This window comes from Hylaeus anthracinus, unplaced genomic scaffold (assembly GCF_026225885.1).
Source record: "Hylaeus anthracinus isolate JK02 unplaced genomic scaffold, UHH_iyHylAnth1.0_haploid 11981, whole genome shotgun sequence".
NCBI classification, from domain to species: Eukaryota; Metazoa; Arthropoda; class Insecta; order Hymenoptera; family Colletidae; genus Hylaeus; species Hylaeus anthracinus.
The window spans coordinates 6152730-6163467 of record NW_026534329.1 but is presented as its reverse complement, the minus strand read 5'-3'; the positions used below and the strand labels follow the sequence as shown (position 1 = coordinate 6163467).

Here is a 10738-nt window from a genome sequence, read left to right as displayed (position 1 = left end):
ATATATATATGTATATATGTATGTATAAAATATATATATGTATATATGTATGTATAAAATATATATATATATGTATATATGTATGTATAAAATATATATATGTATACATATGTATATACATTTGTATAAAATATCTGTATGTATAAAATATATGCATACATGTATACATATATATGTATGTATTAAAAAAAAAAATATATATATATATATATGTATACATATGTATACATATTTATATATATTTTTTTTCGTAAATGGAAATGCATATTTTTGTTTGCAAAGATTTAATCCTTTGGCATTCTACGTAAACAGCATTGGGGTAAAGTGGTAAAAAAATGATTAGTTTGGGAAATATTTCAAACAACTGTCAAACCACGTACCTTTTTCCATTGACCTACTGACAACGAAGTTATAGTTTGTTAGACTTACTTGACCCAACCTGTGCAGCCTAGTAGTGCATGGGTTCAATTGCAATAGCAAAACTTCTCGATAGGTTCCGGCTATAGAGGTTTTGCACGCCGATGAAACATCCATGGAAAGCTACTGTGTTATTCTCGTTTTAAAAACACGTGCATTATTAACACGTTGACTCTGGTGGGCGATTTTACATTCATTCGGGTTAAAAATAGAAGCCTCGTAATTTTTCACTGCCCGACGTCATTGAATAGAAATTCGTGGCAAATTTAGACGACAATGTTCGCTGCTTTTTTTCGCGAATTTGAAACGCGAAAAGCGTTGAAATATTCATTCCTGATCCCAAATAACAACAAAATAATGGACCGTGAAATGAAAAAGTGTTCCGCGACTAAAAAAGTTTGGTAAAAGCTGCCGTAACTAGTACATGAAAAATAAATAAGAACGCAGACTTTACACATACGCGGATACGATGCAGGTGTACGATTACATATAAATTATATACTTGTGCATGACTTATGGGACATCGCTTAGATACAAGGGATCGATATATTTAAATTATAGAGTGTAATACCTCGTTCTAACATTTCCTTGCAAAGTATACCAAATAATTAACGCTAACGATCTACCTTTAGGGCTACTTGTTAATTAACAAATCGATGTTACAATACGTCATTGCGTTATACGTTATACAAGGTATGCAAATTGTTGTCCAGTTACACTTTCAAGGAAAAAATAAATAAAAATTCCAACAGTAAATATATTTTAATTGAACTTTCATATTTCACGATGAGAACTGTAAAACGAGGAAAAATTCTTTTTCGGTGACCGAACTACGACCTTGATCGAAAACAATTGAAAAATTAATCATTACTAGTGATAGCAATGATAGTAATAACAGTAATTAATCGTTACTGTTACACTGCAGACTTTTATGGATTTAGAAAGAAGTGTTTCCGCAAAATAATAATCTAATTTAGATCAGGATCTGAGTACAAGACAATAACGACGATTCAACAATTTATACTACTAAGTTACTTGTAATCACCTATTACTGCCCTCCAATCTTCTAATGTGTGTAATTTCAAAATTATGTGCCAGCGACAATTATCCCCTCCTCTTGACATACTTGAAGGTCTTTGAAACGGTAAAACTAGAATTCTTACTTCTATTCGGTTCAATATATATATTTTATTAAAGCTAAACCAGTATTTAACGTGGAACTACATTAAATAACTCGTAAAATAATTATATACAATTCATATATTGCATGGTGGAATATACGACCGACAAAAATCAATCGACACCTGACAAACAGGACGCGCGAGAGGATGTTTATATAAACATTCTTCGAACGAACAAACATGTGTGTTAATGAACGGTCTCTTTATTGAACGACTAATCTTGGCCTAGTCCCTGTGAGTGGATTTTTTTATCCAGTCAATTCTTTCAAAGATTTCGCATAGTACGGACGTTACTTCCTCGTGTGATAATATGTAACAAATAGTATTAATATTCAAATTCCACCCCGTCGAATTATTCGCCTTCCATTTAATTACCGATTTCTCCAATATTGCGTATAAGAACCTACTGCAAATGTTTGAAAATGGTCCAAGTTTAGTGTTAATTAAACGAACCAAATGCAAGCGTACGAATACTTTCGCATGGTCGAAATAAAAATGAAAGGATACGTCCAGCAATGCCATCTGGTACGGAGCAGCGCTCGAATGTGCGATCGTGAATCCTTCGATAGTGTTCTCTTCGGCGTCCTTGATTCCGTATACACGAATGATGTCAGCGTTTGACCAAGCCGCTTTGGGCGTCTACGAGCAAAAATACCCTGGGTGTGTATCGCCTCAAAATATTAGTGGGGCTCGGTGTCAATCTCTACCGTGCCGAGATTTTCAGAGAATCCACGTATAAGAGCAACGCCGATCGACGCTGCTAGACGATCTCCGAAGACGCCAGTTATGATAATGGCCGTTACGTAAGGTCAGCGGCTCTCAAACGAGGAATCGCCACGACGTTTCCGTGGAAATTGGTTTTACGATAACATAGGCGGGCGCCTTCCATTGCAAGAAATCCGCTCTGTGTACGCGCAGAAACTATTTTGGTACGACGGACTTTAGAGAACAATAAATCGGACGCGCGCGTGCGCCTGGACGCTCAACAATGGCGCCCGATGTCTTTCGAAACTTTCAAACCGGATCAATTAAAAGATTTCTTAATGTGATTTTACGCCACGTCATCTCTCGGTGCAAACTGGCACTGATTGCCTCACGGAATTCCCTCTCGATGCCGGATGTTCGATGTTTTAGGTGGAAACAAAAGCACAGCGATTCCCAAAAGCGTTCGTACCCTTAATGGGGGGATGCCACGTTAGGAGAGCATGTCAAGTAGGGGTTGGACTGTTTGAATAATTGAATATATGAATAATGACGTCACGAAGTATTGTTTGACAGCTAAATTTACACAGTTACGTTATTAAATAAACAACTTTGTTTTAAAATTTAACTGACTTCAACAGATGAAAACTAAAACGAATCAAATAACTTTTTTAAATTTTCTAATGACAAAATTGTATCCAATAACTGTAAATCTAATACGGCACTTCGATTACATTATGAATGTAATTATTATAGACAGACATTCCTACATTTGTTTTACGCTTTAGTATTGAAGACGTTAAGCATGTAACTGAAGATTCTAGTCGCTTGTTTATCTGGCAATTATGTTGCTCAAGGTAACTGGGGTGTGGCAGCTAAGTGGTTAATATTTTGTTTGACAGCCTTTGGAAATTAAGACTGCTATTAGACGTCTTAGGATGCTTTTAACCAAACTCTGTTGAATCGATATCAATTACTCCTCGAATCTCCTTTCTTCTACTTTCATAGCGATTTTTAAATGTCTTAATTCTCTTTTAATTTCAAACTTTAAACGATGATCGATAATAAGAGTCATAATTTTCTAGAACTAAATTAATTTCTTTTTTCAATCTCAACATTTTTCTTTCAAAATTTTGATAATTAAAAGCAAGAACACTTAATCGTTCGATATCAATATTAAAAAAGTTCTGTAACATATTTGTTTATAGATTCAACTGTAACTATAAAATTGATCAAAATAAAAGAAGTATATAGTGGGACTAAGTGAATAAATACCGAATTTGTATTTACGATTCATCCATATAATATAAATCCTAATCACAGAGTTAATAATAATAACAAATATTGGGATGAAAATATTCTCAGACTCGCAGTCTCAACTATAAAGGAAAGGATTGGAAGACCTCTCCGCGCCTTTTTTTTTTTTAATCAGAAAATAAACAGAGTCTGAAAACACTCGATAGATCAAACTAACGTATATTTGAAAAATAAGCTCCCGAAGAGTGAGAAATCCTGGCAGCGTCGCGCGTAAATCTACTATACAAAGAAAAAGAAGAAAGGCCAAGCAAAAGGAATTAAATTTGTATCTTCTATATTTCTCGCTGCAGGAACAGAACATTGAATTTATTGTTGCAACAGTCTTCGTAGCAAGAAGAATCGATATCACTTCTTGTTTGCCGCTTCGATCGAAACTCGAGAATGTAAAACTTTCTCGGTACACACAATTGTTATATAATTCATGTTTTAAGCTTTACGGAAGATAACCGAGCTAAACTTTATCGCAAAAATCAGGCAAATATCACTCGCGAACATTTTTTCATTTATCTTAGCGAATTTCTTAAATCCTACGATTGATCAGTAACCTCGAGTTATAGATATCAACCCAAAATATCTTTGTAATTGCATTGTTATCGCTACTGGAAATATAAATAAAATAAAGCTGTATGAATAAGGTTATAAAAAAGGTTATAAGGGAATCAAGAACACGATTGGCTCTAAAACGCATACAAAAATATATCATTTTCTTTGCAATTTTAATTAATTTTTCTAAGTAGAAAGTGCCTCGTGTGTGTGTTATATTATATCGAAGAGAACAGTGTTGGTTTGGAACGTTTAATAAAATGCTCGTTTATGCTACGCTTGTTTATATCATTTGTTTCAGTCTGACCAGGTGTGCACGTTATCTGATTGGAAATAAAAATGCTAACACATTCTTGTAGTTTTTTATGGGGATTTTTCTATGATAATTCCTCGAGTCTTCCACTTTTCCATGTACTTGCCGTAATTTTTTTTACTTTTTTGAAGTTTTTTATGGGGATATTATCTGACTGGAAATAAAAATAATAATCTTCTTTCAAGAAGTCCAATTCGCGAAATGGAAACGCAGTATTTGAGCGCGAATGGGAACCTCTAAACCCTGCGTCGCGTTTGGAAAGTCTGAAAGAGGCTGGCGTCGAAAACAAAAGGGGTCAATCCCAATGACAAACGCAAGAAGTAACTGCGCGTTTCCCTAGCCGGTGCGTGAGAAATTTTAACGGTATTTAAATGTGCATTTAGAACGACGGAATGGTATAACGAGTCTATTTATCGAGTTCTTGAAACAAGAAACGGTAAAAAGAAGACCTAGAAGTACAAACAAGTCCTTGGCGTAGAAATCCTTCAGAACTGTTTCATGGTAACGTCGCAATAACACTTATAAGAAGCGAGGGGAAGTCGCAGTATCCAGAACGAAAGTAAGAAGAAATACAATTAGCAGAGTTGAGTTTAAATTTTGAAAATTCAGTATATTGACACTAAACGATTTTTAGAAAGAAATTCCTAAATTATTAAAGAAAATACTTCGCCACGTAACTTCTCATTAACTAACTTATTAATTAATGAAAAGAGATTTTATCAGTTCCATTAAAATTACACGTAGCAGAAACAAAGAGCCGCGGAACAATAAAACGCTGTCTTTTTAATATTATCAATGGAACAATAGGCTTCGTTTACTGCAAAAATAATTCTTGACAAATCCGACCTTTCCTTGTGTAAATCAAATTTATATTCCAAAAATGTAAAAAACCACGTTGTACCCTTCTGCAGTACTCCATAGTTCGCATGAAAGGACCCACCGTACCATATAATACCAAAAAACAAACTTGGCGATATCGCTAATATTTTCGAGAAAATAGTTTGTAACAGTTTACGCGGCTCACCTTGTACATACGGATGAACATGAGAAACGAATAAGAGAAATATTCATTTTCCGTGACGTCTGTAATGTTCTACTTCGATATTTTCAGAGCAATAAGTATGTCGGTTTCCTGGGGCTGGACGTTTCGAAATGACTCACTTTCTTGAAATCCGCGAGGAGCAAACAATTTCCAAATTAATTAAGGAAGTGATTCCCAGCGATTTAGGTGGAAATTAGACGTAAAACAAGATTAACATAGAAGTCGTAGCTCGTAAATCGTCTTCATGGTGATCGGAAACGATATTTTTTGTGGAGTGGTAATAATTTTGTCTGGATGGATGGAATGGAATTTTGTCTATCGATAAAGTATTTTCAAAATATATTGTTATAATTAGACTGCGGATCTTTATGCAAAATAAAATATTCGCGAACGTCCCTATAAATATTGAACCTAAATAGGAATTTATTTTATTCTTCGAATGTTATAACATGAACTTTCAATCTTTTTTATATTCTTGCATATTGTTTGCATTTTGTAGTTTCATGCACATTCAAATTTTCTGTAAATGCATAAAGATTCGCAGTCTAGTTATAATATACTGTGACGTAACAATAATGTTGAATCAGCATTTTTACGCCTTATTTTGGTATGGTGATGAGATACTGTTAATGATCAAATTAAGAGGTCGAATTTTCCAGGAAATCTTTTTATGTATCTGCAAGGTACTTAGGGGCTGTGCAACATAAATTTGAAAAACCATTCAAATAAGGACCACCCTACTACTCACGAGCAACTCTATGGTATTGTTTCTATCGGCTAGAAACATAAACTACTGTGACCATTGCATATATTTATTGCTTATAGAGGTTGTGCATATCATTCGAACTGTAATAATACGTTAACAAACTTGTAGATAAATAACTAATGCTTTCATAAGGTGTTCACAGAACGCAAACAGATATTGCACATTTAAACAGACAAGCAAAATTATGAATATTAATCAGCAGTGTTTAACGCTAATAGCAATCATGTTTTTGACGACTTGATTTGCATACGTTTGCTTGGGAAATTACTAAATGGGCGACGCCTCCGGCGTCAAAGGTGTTTAAGTAATCCTGAACGTTCGTTACACTCATTTCATTTCCCCCCTATTACACCGATGATAAAATGCTAATGCAGATGGAAAACTAACCTCGTTTGTAAAGAATTTAATAACGTGCGACTGGCCGCGTTTTAGACGTTTACACAGAACGAAAGCGTAAAGATTTCAACGAATATTGTTAGGAAGCTCTTAAAATAATTATCAAGTTACTTTTGTCCATTCATGAAATTCCATGTATGTATTCGATTATTTCAACATTTTTATTTTAGTTTGTAAAAAAATAACTTGTTCAACTAGACGCTTTATAGTCTTTAAAATATACAATGTTGAAAAAATAACTAATGTTTACTTGAAGAAATGTAGCTATCAACGATATACACTCGCCATCAAAAAAACTGGGGACACTTCTTCAAAACGTCATAAATACGGGAGTTTTCAACCGATTTTCGTGAAACTTCGTCAGGAGTAGTTTTGAAGTGTCCTCTGGGTGTGTGCAAAGTTGCATTGGCGAGGCTTGATGCGAAGGGGTTAATTCACCCCCGTAAAGGGGGTCCAGCAGGAAAACGGGAATTCTGAAGGGGCCAAAGGTGACGGAAAGGGTTGAAAAAATTAAAAAAACCTTTCAGGCGACTCTCCTTGATGCTCTCTACAGAATGCACCCCCTGAAATTCTTCTCGGACAAACCCACCCCTCGCAACTCCCCCCCCCCCAAATCTACAATTTTTGGACGACAGTCCCGATTTTGGGCTCAATGAATTCCCTGGAATCCCCTGATCCAGGAAATGCCAACGCCCACGCCGTACACCCCATATGCACCCCTTGGGGGGGCGGAATAGCTCGTTACTTTTCAGACAACTATGGTATGGTCGGTAGAACGTTAGCCTTCTACTGCGAATTTTCTTTATGTCGTGGGTTCGATCCCGGATTGAACACAATTTCACAGGATATATTTTTTTCACTCTTTCAATTTATTTTAAATATATATTATATATATATTTATTTGATAAAGTTCCAATATAATGTCCGAATTTCAAAATGACAGTATTTTTGAAAGTTGCTCCTTAAAGGAAGCAAATAGGCTTGTATCTTTTCAAGAACTACAATTTTTGGAGAATAAAATGGTTTTCAAACATCCGTAAAATTCTATACAATTTAAAAAAAATTGTTTTTACGGTCAAGAGTTATTAAAGACTGTGTAGATACTCGAATTTGCTCCAGTTTTGAGATTCTGGTCCATTTGATGTCCGATTTCACGTAGAATGATCCAATATATTATTATTATTTCCTGCACAAAGGTTTCCTTATTTGAAACATTAACTGTATAATAACGCTTCATCGCGTTGACCATGATTGGGGATGCATTCCAACCCCCTCAAAGAACAATCACACCAACCCAGTGAATCTGTATAAATAAGATTCAGGGGATTTGATGGAGTTCTTTATGATATAATTCATCAGAAAAACAATGCCGTAAACCACAATTTTCTATCACGTTTAGTTTATAAATGATACGTTGTTTATATAAACGTGATATTATCAAACTTTGAATAGACGCAACTTCTAAACGTCACAGAAAGAGTGATCGTGCCTAATGATATTTCACTCGACGAATCTGTTATAAAATTCGAGCCAGGAATCACATTTTGTAACCTCCAAACCAAAGGACCATCGAAAACGAGAAATTCGCACCATCGTATTTTGTAGAATCTAATACTTCACACAAAAGAAATCTCGAACACAATAATAATAAACAATACGCATGCATCTTAAACAAACCCTCTTCAGAATAAAATGTACACGTTTTGTAGACAACAACTGAGCGAACGAGGAAACTCAAATCTAACTCCGAGTGGCAGTAGATACCACACCGTGAAGAGTTAAACGTCTCGTATCATTGATCGTGACGACCGATTACCGGCATCACCTTCGATAACGAAATGTCATCGACATATAACTGTTTGATCGTATCGATTGTTCGTTGTTTCGGCGATTCTGGTGGGACACAGACAGTGGTGCCTAAAACGCGCGAGAAGAACGTTTCCCCAATTTCCATCTTCGACTATCCGGACACGCAGAATCGTTCTGCGGTCGGAGCGTTACCAGATTCGTTTTCCTTCTAAGAGAATCGGGTTACCTCGATGTTTTCGCAGTCAGTGCAAAGGTATAGGCGGTCGAAGCGCCCGCGTCGACGAGGGCGACGTCGTTATAACGATCGTCGTTGACGAGCCAGCATATCGAGGCCGTAAACGCGATATTTCACGGCGAAGACAACGTTTTCGCTTCGTCGACGCACACAAAAACGTTCAGAAATGCCTCGATGACGATCGATCCGTCCGGACGAGAGGATGCTGCTTCCTTCGAGACTACGGGAAACAGCACCAGACGAACGAACAATCTCAATCCAGAGAGAGTGGCCGTGCAATGTCGTCGATGACAGGAACGGATCGTACAACGAGAGACACTGGCCACTGTTCCGTTCTTCTTCTTCTTCTTCTTCTTTTTTTGTTTTTCACGATTTTCTTGGGTAACTGGTCAGCCGGTGCGCGTTGGGCGGACACCATCTATCGTTTCTACGATCGTGGAACATCGACACCGGCATTCTATGTTTTCTGCCACTGTCAGCACTGCCGTCATCATAACCATTGTCTCCGTGACACTTCTGACCCGCGGATCGGCCGTGTTTTCGTCCACGGATTACTGACCCACGGCGGTAACGAGAGAAAAATTCTTACGCGTCGCGCACCCGTATATATCACGTTCTCACGCACTGCACGAGGGTGCCGTCGCACGACGGCGTGGCTTTACACACCGAACAGTACGACACGAAAATCCGAGTCGTCGAACGGAGGTATTTGCTCGATGATCGCTGAAAGACTTCGAGGCGTCGTCCCCTGACGGCGCCACGCGTCGCGACGCTGGTGGTGCCGTGGATATTTTCTAGAATCAACCACCCAGCTCGACGCTAGCTAATCCACCACCGCTCGGGGGTAAAGAGGGTTGCTACGTTAGCGATTGCCAGGAAGAACCGCCATTTTGGAAACCAAAGAACCCGTTGGGGGTTAATCGCGATGTCCGATATTCGCGGCACGATGTTTCGCACTTATCCCGAACGTTATCGAGATATCGAAGTTCGCTCGTAGAGGGAGTCTAGAACTGCTGTTGTATACTTCGAATGTTCTATAATGTAGGAACTTTAAATGGAATCATTCTTAACACTTTTAGTCCCGAACGACGAGATATCGTTTGCGACACTTGCGGAATCTCCCAAGGATCGTCATTGCGACAGAATTCTACCTCAAAATGAATTTATTTGCTTTTGCTATAAAGAGAAAAAAGTACAAGTAAAGTTTTTACACGCACGTTTATTCACTCAAAATAATCTCCATCTGCGTCAATACACCGCGTAATTAACATTTCGAAGGACCTTTGCAGCTCCTGTTTTGGTATCCTGTTTAGTACGGCGGTTACAGCGGCCTGAATCTCCGAAATATTGCTATAATGTGTCCCTTTCGTTGCAATTGGCATTGTTACCTCGCCTGATCTGTCTCCCTGCGATTATTTTCTTTTCCGAAAATTGAAAATTCCAGTGAAACGGACACATTATAGCAACATTTCGGGGATTCAGGCCGCTGTAACCGTTGTACTAAACGGGGTACCGATACAGGAGCTGCAAAGGTCCTTCGAAATGTTAATTACGCGGTCAACACGCTGTATTGACGCACAAGGAGATTATGTTGAGTAAATAAACCTGTGTGTAGAAACTTTGTACTTTTTTCTTTTAATAGCAAAAGTTCGGTTTCTTTTTAGACAGACCGTGTAAGACGTTTATGAATGGCCCGATTTCGTTGCAATTTTGTTACAGATTTAATTATTTGTTATTTGTATGCGTGAGGACAGTGGTCATGCACTAAATTAATAATACATTGTTCCGTAATACTCTCTCGATATAACGATCATCCCTCCGTTGTTTTTCGAGCGACCCCGACGACTAGATTGACACGCGAGTAAATATTAGGTTGAACCAAAAATTCGTGCGTTTTTTACGTTGTTTCAGTTTGTGCAAGTTTTGAAGTCATTAAAATTACTTTATATGCAAGTGTTATGTACCATTTTGTAGCTTTTGAAAAGCTCTTTCGTATTTGATTATTAGCTACGTTATT

At 37.3% G+C, this 10738-nt stretch overlaps 1 protein-coding gene across 3 annotated transcripts in view; it reads right to left on the bottom strand.

Annotated features, from left to right (window-relative positions):
• LOC128885778 (phospholipid-transporting ATPase ID) overlaps positions 1–10738 on the bottom strand; it is a 60649-nt gene that overhangs the window by 29196 nt on the left and 20715 nt on the right. Inside the window, exon 6 of one of the 3 annotated variants that reach the window (XM_054140052.1) lies at positions 8713–9515. The exons of 1 other annotated variant lie outside the window; for it this stretch is intronic. The gene's annotated coding sequence lies outside the window, so the exon portion shown is untranslated. Of the gene's footprint in view, positions 1–8712; positions 9930–10738 lie in introns of those variants that run through there. One more of the 3 variants, XM_054140053.1, reaches the window with a different exon arrangement.